This window comes from Lynx canadensis, chromosome B1 (genome assembly GCF_007474595.2).
Source record: "Lynx canadensis isolate LIC74 chromosome B1, mLynCan4.pri.v2, whole genome shotgun sequence".
Lineage (NCBI taxonomy): Eukaryota > Metazoa > Chordata > Mammalia > Carnivora > Felidae > Lynx > Lynx canadensis.
The window spans coordinates 20403648-20416971 of record NC_044306.2 but is presented as its reverse complement, the minus strand read 5'-3'; the positions used below and the strand labels follow the sequence as shown (position 1 = coordinate 20416971).

At 41.8% G+C, this 13324-nt stretch overlaps 1 protein-coding gene across 3 annotated transcripts in view; it reads right to left on the bottom strand.

The window, feature by feature from the left end:
- MTUS1 (microtubule associated scaffold protein 1) overlaps positions 1-1516 on the bottom strand; it is a 171883-nt gene extending 170367 nt beyond the window's left edge. For 2 of the 3 annotated variants that reach the window (XM_030312207.2, XM_030312208.2), the window contains exon 1: positions 1376-1515. The gene's annotated coding sequence lies outside the window, so the exon portion shown is untranslated. Of the gene's footprint in view, positions 1-1375 lie in introns of all 3 variants that reach the window. The other variant, XM_030312206.2, reaches the window with a different exon arrangement.
- Between the last annotated feature and the right edge of the window lie 11808 nt (positions 1517-13324).

Below are 13324 nucleotides of genomic sequence, written 5' to 3'. Positions count from 1 at the left end.
CGGAAAGGCGCAGCTCTTCTACAAGCACTATTTTCTCCACATAAAGACAGTCTTAAGAAGTGGAAAAGTTGGCACGAGTTAAATATATCTTAAACTCAATTTCACTATGTTTTTATTTCTAAGGAGAGGTAGTTCCAATCGTTTCTTTGTATAATTTCTTTATGGAATGCTGTATTTAAGAAAAATATCAAGAAAAAGAACGATAAAGAAAAAGAAAAATACCAATAAATGCATTTAATACATTGCAAAGCACTATACAAATAGGGAGGGCATCACTATTTCAATTTAAATTGTCCATCATTTCCTGGCCCAATGATCCCTGACAAACTAGTTGGTCTACCTTATTGCATTTCCAAGCGCTTCAGTTCTTCTTCAGGTTAACCACACACAGTTATCTGGGTGTTATCTAGACTTCTTAAGGAGGCCATAGGTTCCCAGGAAGCAGCGACTCATTTCCTTTTTATTCCCCTCCCTCCCAGATTGCCTCCCTCCTTCCCTCCACTCCTCACACCTGCACCCCACCCTCCACCCCCAGGGCTAAGGATTTAGTGTGATGGAGACTGAAATCCCTTCACCTGGCAAAACCTGAACGCTGCCGGTTACACCCCTCCCCCGTTCTGCCTAAGACTTTGATTTTATTCAAACAAAACACACTGGATTTCCTTTCTTAGCACACCCACTGCTGAGTACTCCGTTGCAGTTAACAGTATGTGAAAAATTACGTGAAAATTAATCTCTCCTATTCTTACTCCAAAATAAATTACTCCAAGTCAAAGGCAACAAATAACTTAGCAGCAAAGAGTACGTCTTGAAAACGGAGACGAGGATGTAAGGTAAGAAAACACATTAGTCGTCAATCAGGTGACCTTACTTTGGAACGGATTTTTCTAGAGAGCTAGGAAAGCGCAAGTGAGCTGCAGGAAGAGGGCAGGCTCGGGACGGAGGGCCTTGGGAGTTGCAGCAAACCTCAGGAACGCCACATTTTCAGCCCCGGGTGCTTTAGCTGAGAATGGGCCCAAGCGAACCGCACCGCGCGAGGCCAGGACTGCCGGCCCCGCGGGTCAGGTGTCTGGTGGGTGGCTTCCGGCTGAGCAGATGCCTGTCAGGCTGAGTCTACTGGAAACCCCTCGGGTCACTTTGAAGGTGACAGCTACGGAGATCCGCATCCGTCCCCGCCGCACCAGCTGAGCTGACCCCACGTGAGACCCGCTCCCCGCAGAGCCTCCGCTCCACTGCGGGTGCCTCCCCGCTTCTCCCCAACTTTGCCCCCACCCAAGCCCCGGGAATACCCGCCCCCTCCCTCAAAGCCAGTCCCGTCACCCCGTGACGGTCGCGTCTTGGAGGTCCCCTCGCCACCCTCGCCTGAGATCTCCACCTCGGACAGGCCGGGCTGCGGGAATCGCCTCAACTCCGCGCTTACCCGCAGCTCCTCCCTCCTCCTCCTCCGGGAGCCGAGACGCAGGACGGGGGAAACCAGGACTGCAAGCCCGGGCGCCCTCCGGACCCCCGGCGGAGGCTCTCCAGGCCCAGCCCGGAGGCCCGCGGCGCAATCAGTGCCCGGCGGGCAGCGTGCGCACCTGAGGACACACGGCCAGGCCGTCACCCCACCCCCGCAGGCCAGCGGAGGCTGCAGCAGCCGGGCGGGAACCCGGAGTCCGGGGCGTCCCAGCCTCCCCGCCTCCCGAGCCGCTGGGGGTGGAGCAAGGGCGGGGAGTTCGGGAAACTTGTAAATAGAAAAGCGCCGCCGCCTCTGCCCGCCCCCCCCCCCCCCCGGGCCCGCAGCCTACCCTTCCAGGCGGCCCCAGCCTGCGCCTTGCAGCTGGAGACAAAGGGCAGGCGGCGACCAAGGGGGGGCTGTGCCCCGAGACACTTGCAAGTCGCTCGTGGCTGTACCTCGGAACGCAGGCCAGGGCGGCCCCAGCCGCGCTCCGCTCGGCTGCGCTCGACTCTGCTCCGCTCGCAGGTTGGCGGGCTCGGCCAGCCGCTTCGCTGCCCCCTCTTGCGCTCCCGCGTCCCAGTCCGGAAGCCCCGCACGCTCCCGGGCTAAATGCCGACGCGCCCCAGACCCGGGCGTCTGCCCCGGACCGCGCTGCACCTGTTGCCACGTGCGACGCGGCGCCCCGGGCTGCTGACCGCGCACCTGCCTGAGCCGCGCGTCCCCAGATCACGCAGGTCCCCGCGGGCGACTGGAGTTGTGCCTACTCTCGGCTCTTGCCCCCTCGCTTATCCGTGCGAGCTCTCTGGCTTCCAGCTAGCCGTGGGGCATTGCAGCGAGGGCGGGCCGGGGGTGGGGGGAGGGAGTGGGGAGGTCGCAGAAGGATCGGGGCGGAGGTGTGCTAGGAACGAGCACTGATGGTCTCTTCAGAGTGTCAGACTCCTGGTCTGTTTTAGCTTCGTCCTACTAAGACGTTTGCTAGCAAACACCTAGTAAAGGTTAAAGAAATGAGCTCCAGCTGTTAGATCTTAGAATGAAACGTGTACAGAATACAACACCAGGGAGATCAACGAGGCCGACCCACTTTTCTCTAACCACAAATGAGGTCCTTCTTTGCTAAAGTGAACGAATTTCATCCATAGCTGTCCATTACGTTCATAAAATACTTCATTCTATTGGCATATTTTTAACTGTTAAATGTCAGACAACCTGAGATCAAAATCTTAAACATCTTTTTTTTTTCTTTAAGTTTAGTTATTTTGAGAGCGAGAGAGCACGTGAGTGAGCAGGGGAGGGACAGAGACAGGGAGAGAGAGAATCCCAAGCAGGCTCTGTGCTGTCAGTGTGGAGCCATAAACGGGGCTCGATTTCATTAACCCTCAAATCCTAACCTGAGCTGAAACCAAGAGTGGGTGACTTAACTGACTGAGCCACCCAGGTGCAGGAGACCAAAATTAAAACAATAGTAGTAATTAATTGGTTTGGACTTGCTAAAAGCTTTTTAAGAGAAATAAGTCTTTTCAGAGAATTAATCTGAGGATACTGTGTTTAAGTTTTCTATACTATCAACATTAGATCAACTAATGGTGTATTGTCATTTATAGTTGCAGACTTTTCATATGTACAATGTCCCGATATTTCCTCAGTAGACCCAAGACCCAAGTACATAGATCAGTTTATTATCTCCATTTTTCAGTTGAAGAAAGCTCCAGTGACTTACTGAGGTCACACAGCTAGCCAGAGGTAAGTGCAAAGGCATCCGGCCTAAGTCATGACCTAGTCTTTTTATTCTACTGTGTGACAATTCTTGCTTGCTTTTGAAGTACTTATTTCAAGGACAGACATGGAACGTATCTAGGACTTTAGGAAAAGGCATACGATTATTTTTAAACAGATACAGCTTTAAACACCAATGAATGATTCTCCCTTATGCAAAAGCACTAAAACCAAAACCCAAAAACAAACCCACTGACATAGTTCCTGAAAGTGAGGGGGCAATTATGCTAATTAGCAACATGCCTCCTTCCTCAACAGAATAGTCCTAGTGTTAAACATATCATTTAATCTTTATAACCCTCATGTGACCCAGGTGATTTGGTCCAACCCCCCATAGTTCTATTGTGTGACTTAGTTATATCTGTAAATATAGAACCTGTTTTACTTCATTTTTCTGAGGGATAAATTGCAGGAAAGGAAAGAGAAAAAAAAACACCCCTCACCTAAGTAATTAGAAGCAACTTCTGTGGTCATTGGGAAATCTGAATCTTTGCTTCTAATTGCATGCACATAAAAACAGAAGTTACCTTCTAGGGACATCATCAGGGACTCTGTCAAGGCAAATATGCTTGAAATGGGGCCTGCTGACTTTTCTTTCCATGTTGGCTCTGGGCATGTTGCCATATTCTTGATCTCCAGTGTTAACCTGCTCCAGACTCCAGGAACCTGTTAAGGGTCAGATAATAACTCCACGCAACTTAGGGGTCCTTTGTCCTTAAGGAAAAAAAAAAGTTACCAGAATTTTTTTCTGTACTAGAAAACTGCAAATTGAAACTACATAGAAAAAACACTTTTTCATTTATCAGAACTGCAAAGATTGAAAAGTTTGATAACCACTTCGTGTTAGCAAAAATTTGGAGAAACAGGCAGTGACAACGCTGATGTGCATGTAAATTAGAATGACCTCCATTGAGAACAATTCATACTACGTAACGAAACCGTAAGCGCACATGTCCTTTGAGGCGGTTAAGTCTAAACATAATTCATCTTTCAATACACAAGAAATGGTAGATGTGTATAAGCTTGTCCATTTGATGAGAATGAGGAAAAAGAATGACGAAGAATGGGGGAAAAAAACTAAAATAAAATTTTAATTTAAATAAATGTGTGGGGCACCTGAGGGGCTCCGTCGGTAAAGCGTCTGTTAGACTTTGGCTCAGGTCATGATCTCGCGGTTTGTGAGTTCAAGCCTTGTGTCGGAGCTCTGCGCTGACAGCTTCAGATGTGTCTCCCTCTCTCTCTTGCACTCTGTCTCTCTCAAAAATAAGTAAACATTAAAAAAAAATTTTTTAAAGAAATAAGTGTGTTACATGGCAACGTTAATAAGCACTGCTCTCTATGTTCTAGTAATTAAAAAAACTTTAAAAAAGTAAAAGCTCTTTGTACTTTTTTACAATGTTATCCCAGACACTTTATGTGAACAATTTTTAAAAAATTCAAAACAATTATCTAATAGTATGCTACATTTTCTTTTAAAAGGGAGGGATTGGGGTGCCTGGGTGGCTCAGACCGTTGAGCGTCTGACTTCGGCTCAGAGGTCATGATCTCATGGTCCGTGAGTTCGAGCCCCGCGTTGGGCTGTGTGCTGACAGCTCAGGGCCTGGAGCCTGTTTCAGATTCTGTGTCTCCCTCTTTCTCTGACCCTCCCCCATTCGTGCTCTGTCTCGCTCTGTCTCAAAAATAAATAAACGTTAAAAAAAACTTTTTTTTTAACTATAAGAATATTAATCCATATTAAAAAAAAGGAGGAATTAGGGGCACCTGGGTGGCTCAGTCAGTTGAGCATCCGACTCTTGATTTTGGCTCAGGTCATGATCCCAGCATCATCGATGGAGCCCGGAGTCGGGCTCTGTACTGACCACGGAACCCGCTTGGGATTTTCTCTTTCTCTCTCTCTCTCTCTCTCTCTCTCTCTCTCTCTCTCTCTCTCTCTCTCTCTCTCCTCTTTTCCTCCCTATCTCCTTCTCCCCCACTTGCCCACTCTCTCTCTCTCTCAAATTTTAAAAATTTAAAAAAAAAAAAAGGCGGGCAATTATACACTCTTGTATGTAAGCATATATACATAAACTTGTATAAGCATAAAATATTTCTGAAAAGATATGTCAGAAACTGATAATATCGGCTGTGTCTTGGGAAGGGACCTTGGCATCTGGAGGGCAGAATTCGACAAGAAACTTTTCACTAGGTATAATTTAGTATTTTTTGGATTTTGAACCATGTAAATAATGGCACCCATTCCAATATTTAAGAACTTTTCACTGCCTGAGGTTTTGACATCAAGAATGAGTAAAATTCTTTCCCTACTAATTTCACTTCCAGATAAAATAAATTATCAAATATCACATGCGTTGGTGGGGAGGAGGAGGGGGAAAGAAGAATGCCTAATTGATGCTTTCAAACCATTTCTTCTCTAGTTTATCTAGAAAGGAAGTATTTGGTACATAAAATTTAACATTCTGTGATTATGGTGAAATGATGACTCAGCAAATTTGTTAGAATTTTATTAACATTGACATCTCCCTGGAGTAGAGTTTTCAGCTAATTTTCTCGAAGTTGCGTTCAATCAGAAATGAAAAAAAGAATTTCAGGCTCAATCCCCAAAATGGAAACTACAATACGCTGATTTAAGTGGTGAGAAAGTCATGCAGTCATTTTATTCCCAAACTTGATCGCTTTTTAAAAATTCATTACTTATTTATATTTACTTATATCTTCACTACATTGAATGAGGGGTTTGAATAAAAGACAGTCACAGTAAATTAAAAAAAAAAAATAGATGTTTAGAAGTATAAAATAGGATCCAAGGCAAAACTTACAGGTAAGAGTAAACATACAAATGAGTAACCAAAGTAAGCCACTGAGCTTCCTGGTAGCCAAGTGCCCCAACCAGTTACATAATTGCTGTTTTCAGAAGAGGCTGAGAGTTCTTCAAGGGAAGCAAAGCTCTTCTTAGCACTAATTTCAAAAAGAAAAATTTTTCACTCCTGTTTCAGATCAACACTTCCCGAATAGAAAACACCAATATATATAATAAGAAACTTCATGTGGTTATTTTACATAGCGGCTTTGAAGAAAAAAACAAAGTATTATCATAAAATTTATCTCAAGATGATTTACCCACTCAGGGACTAGGCCAATGTCAATCAAGCCTTATAACAGCAAGGACTGATTGTAAATAGATATGTGTGTGTATAGCAGTTTTTTCATATATCCTTTTGAAAATCAAATCAGCTCATGGTAAAATTCTAACATGTCCACAGATCCTTTGCCTCAGAGTGAGACGCAGTTGCTTTAAACGCATTCCAGAAATTTTCTACTCAGCCAACCATTTGATAGGTGCTGAAGAACTGTAGAAGTAACAAAGACCCAGAATACTGGAATTTTCTGACCCTGTGGATGACCTTTTTCCTATTTCTGTTGACAGAAAATGTATATTGCAAATAGCCACATGACATTTAAGTCCTGTGTCCCGAGATGGTGAGACATGCATGGTCAAATACACACATTAACTAGCTGTAGCAATGATTGCAAGAAAGCAGTATGAGACCAGTCAATGGTCTTGATTAATTCACCAATAACTCCTGGGTTTCTAATTATCCATCCCGCTTCCCAGTGGACTTGGAGACTTAAGTAGACTCTCCTATCAATATTCCAAAAGGGTAACTATCAGGGTAGGAATGTTCTTGTGTAGAAGGCTGCAGATTTGTAAATCAAGTATCTATCGCAAGAAAGAACCTTCTTGTGGCAAGTTCAGAGCAGTAGCAATAAGGAAATACGGTTTCCTCTCTTCAGAATGACCTGAGAGCATCTGAGAAACTTTCATCCTCCCATATCTTGGAAGGCATCTTCAACAATCCTTCTATTCCATTTATAGACTCTGTAGAAGGAGCCATTCTTACAGCATGATGCCAAAATTATCTTAGCTCACACACAAACAACTTGTCCTGCCATTCTGCTTTTGACCTCTGCATATTAGGAAGAAATTAAGAAAAATATAGCACCACCAGTTTGTTATGCAACCACTTTGAAAATGTTTACTTTGAGTGCTTAAAATGTCATGACTCAAGAAACTACTGGTGTGTGTAATCTACTCTTGACAATGAATCATAACTGTGTCACACTTGGAATTGGTTAATATTTGCTCCAAGAAGATGGAGTCTTCCCTTAAAAAGGGGATGTATTTTCAATTTCAAAGTATTTATTGCTTCGTGACAAATGTAATAACAAGTCTGTGGCTTTGAAGTCTCATACCTTTGGTACTATCACAGTTTACCTAGACTTTTTGAATTTGCTTTTAATGTATGCCTCTGGCTTGTTCTCTTGGCCAAATGTAAGCCCTTAGGGAGCTGGGGGCAGCTTCCAATTTGCCCCCATCCCCTTTAGGCCCTGCCAACTGATCAGTGATCCCCTGAAAAGAGTGCAAATCCATGAGGCCTAATGGGTTCAGTGTTGCTGCATTGTGACCAGCCTCCAGGCCTGGTCCACTGGTTGGCTCTTTATGCATTCCTTTTGCAATTTTTAGTCTTGATTCATAGTTGCCAATCCATACTTGACTCTGCGATCTTCCCCCTTGCAAATGGTATGCAGTCCAATGGGCTCCGTGCTGTAAATTCTAGCAAATGTTTGCAAATCATAATGACGTAGCAAGAGTCATAAACTAAATGAACAACAGCATTTAGCTCTCGTGCTGTTAGACAAGCGTTCCTCAAAATATAATCACTCTTCTAAATATAAACATGGGCTGGCAATTCAGAAAAGAGCCAATGAAAGTATTATCATCGTTATTCCTTCCAACCAGTGAGTAGGGTAATACTATGTTTGCCTGAAACATACTGCAGTGTTCCAACGTTGTAAGTCAGGGCCTGATTAGTTATCAGCAAGTAAGACAATCTGACTTGGATAAGTACACTTCTGATCTCTTTTTGAGTATCTACAAAATTATGGTTAATCCCCCCTAATTTATAATTTGATCATCTGCTCTAGAAACCCACAACTAATTGTTATTTGTTGTTTCTCAGGAAAAAAAAAAAAAATTATTGCTCACAAATCTTAAATAGGAGGATATGTCTACTACAAACAATAAAAAGAATACTATTATCAGTACAGAATGGAGGACACCAATTGGAGTTAGAAGATTTAGTTTTGACACCTAGATATGCTTTACTTGATCTGACTTGTCTGATCTCTGTTTCTCTTTTATAAAATTATTTCTTTAGATCTCACGGGGTTGTGAGGCTAAAATATGATATTATCCAAGTATTTATGATTTGTATATGAGCTCATGTTTGGAATTTCTAATAACACTCATTTCCCTTCCCACTGGCCTGTGAACTTGAGGCTACAGAAGGGTTTGCATTCGCAAAATATCATTCCGTCCAGCATACTAAGACCTGCCATCCTTCCTCATTTCAGCCTCTTTTTCATGCCCAAAATGTTCAAGTGAGTAGGCCAGTGGTCTCTAAACCATTCCTCTTGTACTTGCTTATCTATAAGAAAAAATTGAGTATCCATGCCCAATATTCACTTATTTATAAATTGTATATGGCACTAGAATACTAATATGTACACAATAAACTATACGCAAAAATAGAAAAGAATAAGATTAAAAATATAGATGGACAGACAGGTAGCTAAATAGAAGGTCTCATATTTTCTTCCCACACCCTCCAGATAGTCTTTGGGTACCAAGAAATCCCATTTCTCTCCATGGTCTTTAGTGCAGAAGAATTTTCCATTGCTAAAAAATTGGAAATTGGAAGTCAAAAATACCACTTTTAGTGTAAATACCTAGAGTTACCTATTTTAACAGTTTGGCATTCTAAGTAAACTTCAGCAGGCTTCTATTTTAATAGAAGCCTGTACCTGGAAACAAGACTTCAAGTATTAATTTAACTAGTTCAAACCTTGTGTCCAGAAAGATATGGCTGATTTTTTTTCAACTTTCTCCAGTGTGTTTTTCCCAGCACAAGCAATACAATTTTCCACGAGTACAGACTGGGTGCCCTACAAATTTAACTCAGTTCTTAGCATCAGATCCCATAGGCTAAGGGCTCAGTCTCACAGGACTACATCCGCTTCAGATGCCAATTTCAAGGCCAGGTTGTCACTGTGCTTCTGACAAACTGCATAAATGTTGGAGATCCCCATGACATCCTCCTCGGGTTGGATCAATTTGGAGAGAGGCTCACAGAACTCAGAGAAACATTTACTTATATGTATTGGTTTATTAGAAAAGATATAAAGGACCCGGGAGAACAACCACATGAAGAGATACACAGAGTGAGGTCTGGAAGCGTCCAGACTACAGGGGTTTCTGTCCCCATGGAACTAGGGTTTGCCATGGAGGCATTCACCAACGTGGAAGTTAACCAAAGCTTGTGGTTCAGAATTTTTCAGAGATTAATCTGCTGCACGTGCCATTCCCTTCCCAGAGGTTGGAGGCTGGGGCTGAAAGTTTCAATCCTCTAATCACCTGGTCTTTCTGGTGACCAGCCCTATCCTGAGGCTATCTAAGGGTCCCATCCTAAGTGACTTTATTGGAATAAACTCTGGTGTGCTCAAAAGGGGCATCTTATGAGTGACAAAAGATAACTCCTATCATTTGGGAAATTCAAAGGGTTTTAGGAGCGTTGTGCCGGGAACTGGGGTCAAAGACCAATACATATATTTCTTATTATACCTTACCTTCAATTGTAAAATAGAACACAGACACAGAAAACCATATTAAACAAACTCATAACTTAATAAATATTATAAAGTGTGGGGCGTCTGGGTGGCTCCGTTGGTTAGGCGACCGACTTCGGCTCAGGTCATGATCTCACAGTTCATGAGTTCAAGCCCCACATCAGGCTCTGTGCTGACAGCTCAGAGCCTGGAGCCTACTTCAGATTCTGTGTCTCCCCTCTCTCTACCCTTCCCCTGCTCGTGCTCTGTATCTCTCTGTCTCTCAATAATAAACGTTACAAAAAAGTCTTTTTTTTTTTTTTTTTTTTAATTTTTTTTTTCAACGTTTATTTATTTTTGGGACAGAGAGAGACAGAGCATGAACGGGCGAGGGGCAGAGAGAGAGGGAGACACAGAATCGGAAACAGGCTCCAGGCTCTGAGCCATCAGCCCAGAGCCCGACGCGGGGCTCGAACTCACGGACCGCGAGATCGTGACCTGGCTGAAGTCGGACGCTTAACCGACTGCGCCACCCAGGCGCCCCACAAAAAAGTCTTTTAATAAATATTATAAAATACACATTCTGATGCCACCTCAGTCAAGAAATAAACAGAATGTTGCCTCCCTCCTGATGATTACTCCTCCTTCAGCCCATTCTGACTTTTGTGGTAATCAATTTCTTGCTTTTCCTCATAATTTTGTCATCCATGTATCCATTCCTAAACACTATACCTTAGTTTTGCCTATTTGTTAATATTTATTTTAATCTCTATGTTCTCCTTCCCTCTTTCTCTCTCTCTCTCTCTGCACCACCCCTCCACCCCCCACCCAGTTCTCTTGGCAGTAGATTTGTTGAAGAAATGGAATCATTTGATCAGTAGAGTTTCTCACTGTCTGAATTTTGCTGATTGCACTTCCTTGTTCCTTTAGCTGGTGGTTGGGCCTACAGGCTTGATAAGATTCAGGTTTGATTTTAGTTGGGGAAAGACTACCTCATTGATGGTATCATGTTCTTTCACCAGGGGGTACAAAATGTCTGATGGACTCACTTTTTATGATGTTAGCAGTCATCTATGCTTAATGCCTGCATTCATGATTTCATTACAGTTTGCAAAAGAATGATGTTAATAATTCAGTCATTCTTTCTTCACCTATTTGCTGGAATATTTCTATAAAAAGAAATATGCCCTTCTGTATTATATAATTACCCAATGGAATAGTTCATAGTCCTGGAAAGAGGAAAAATACTTGATTCTTTCCCTATGTTTCCCAGTTTAAATAAAATAATGAGTTCTTTTCCTGGAATCCTATAAAGGTAACTAATTAATGGGTCACTGTTTTTTGTTTCAATTATGAAATCATGTATTTAAAACCATTATAGTGACCAAATTTTCTCATTTTTGGCCTTTGGGAGTTTCTTTACGTTGGCTCCTAAGGCCTTATCACATAATAATATTAGTAACCTTTAAGAACTTCCTTGCTATCTGATATGATATTATTTTCCAGGAAGATCTTGTACATTTACTGACCCAGACTTGGAGTTAGCCATTTCTCTAAAAAGCCGGTTTCTTTCAGTGGTAAAAGGTATTCCTAGACCACAGTCTGGGTATTAAAGAATTTCATTGGTTTTAGGTTAGTCACTATTTCAGGGACAGAGTTAGGCAATATTCTATATCTGTACCTGTCATCTATTGTGTATATCTATACCTAGACAATATATAATTTTTCCCCACAGAGAATCTTGGTTTCCAAGGACAAAAGAGGTGAGAGAATTATAATGTTACTCAGTTATTAATTTGCTTAATCACACAGTATACTCACACAAGGCCCCAGAATATAACACCATTAATACCATTTCCACTAAGGTTACTAAAAACAACTAATATTTTTTGGTTTTGTTACCCCTATTATTTTTCCATGTTTTAAATGTATTTTTTCTACATTTTCGAGTGTATTGCCATCACAGATTGCACTTCCTCACATCCTTATTTAGTCCAAATGTACTAACACACACACACACACACACACACACACACACACACCTGTATATACTTATGTGTATGTGTGTGTTTAATGCTTACCCATAAGTCGTATGTCTATATGTCTCATCGTTATGGTTGTCCAAGGCTTGTTCTCAAGTAGATTCCTCAGCAAGTGCTCATGGGAACCGTATCCCTGAGTTTTTGCACAGCAATAACGTTTGAATGCAGCCTTTACCCTTGAAAGCCCTCAACTCATATTTTCTTTATCTTAAATATATTAGTTCATTTTGTTCTGTCTAAATCATTACTGTCAAAAAGTTTGATAGCAAATCTGAATTTTTTCCCTTACAAATAGACTTTTTTGCCTACACGTCCACAATAATTTTTTTCTTTTAAAATATAGTTTAATTATAATATGCATTGATATTGTTAGTTCTGGGTCAGTTTTTATAAATGTTTAGTGTAACTTTTCGATAATGTCAAAGTTTCAATTTTTTTTTTCATTTCAGGAAAGTGTCCTTGGTTATGGGAGTTGGGGAAGTTGTTGTGTTGTTTTGTTTGTTTGTTTTTTGTTTTGTTCAAATTTTTAAAATTTATTTATTTTGAGAGTAAGAGCCCAAACAGGAGAAGAGCAGAGAGGAGGGACAGAATCCCAAGCAGGCTCTGAAACATCACCACAGAGCCTATTGTGGGGCTCAAATCCACGAATCTTGAGATCATGACCAGAGCAGAGACCAAGAGTCAGATACTTAACCGACTGCACCACCCAGGTTCTCCAAGGGTCTTTTTGATAGCTATTCTGTTCCTTGCTTTAGTTTCTTTTTTAGGGACTCCCATTAAACATAAGTTATATCTTCTTTACCCATCTCTGACTTTTTCCTCAAACCCTTTTAATAGTTTTCCTTCATTTTTTTTCTTTTAATTTTTTCTCTTTTATTTTCTATTTTCTTTTGATTTTTAAAAAATGTTTACTTATTTGAGAGAGAGAGGGAGAGACAGAGAGAGAGAAGATCTGAAGCAGGCTCTGCACTGACAACAGCAAGCCCATTGCAAAACTTGAACTCATGGTTTGTGAGATCATGACTTGAGCCAAAGTCGGATGCTTAAGTGACTGAGCCACCCAGGCGCCCCTTATTTTCTATTTTCTTAAGGCATATCTCTTGTTTTTATTTATTCTTGTGTTTATTCTTGCATATTCTTTTATTGTAGTCTTCGCTTCTAAATTGATTTTATTTCTACTTTTGACTTTTCCCTTGATTCTAGCATCTCATTTCTGAGATTTTCTAATTCTCATTTTTGTGCTGTCTCATATCTTTTATGATTTTTTAAATGTCTTTTATTTATTTATTTTTTAATGTTTATTTTTGAGAGATAGAGAGAGACAGAAAGACATAGCGTGAGCGGCAGAGAGGCAGAGCGAGGGAGACACAGAATCTGAAGCAGGCTCCAGGCTCTGAGCTGTCAGCAC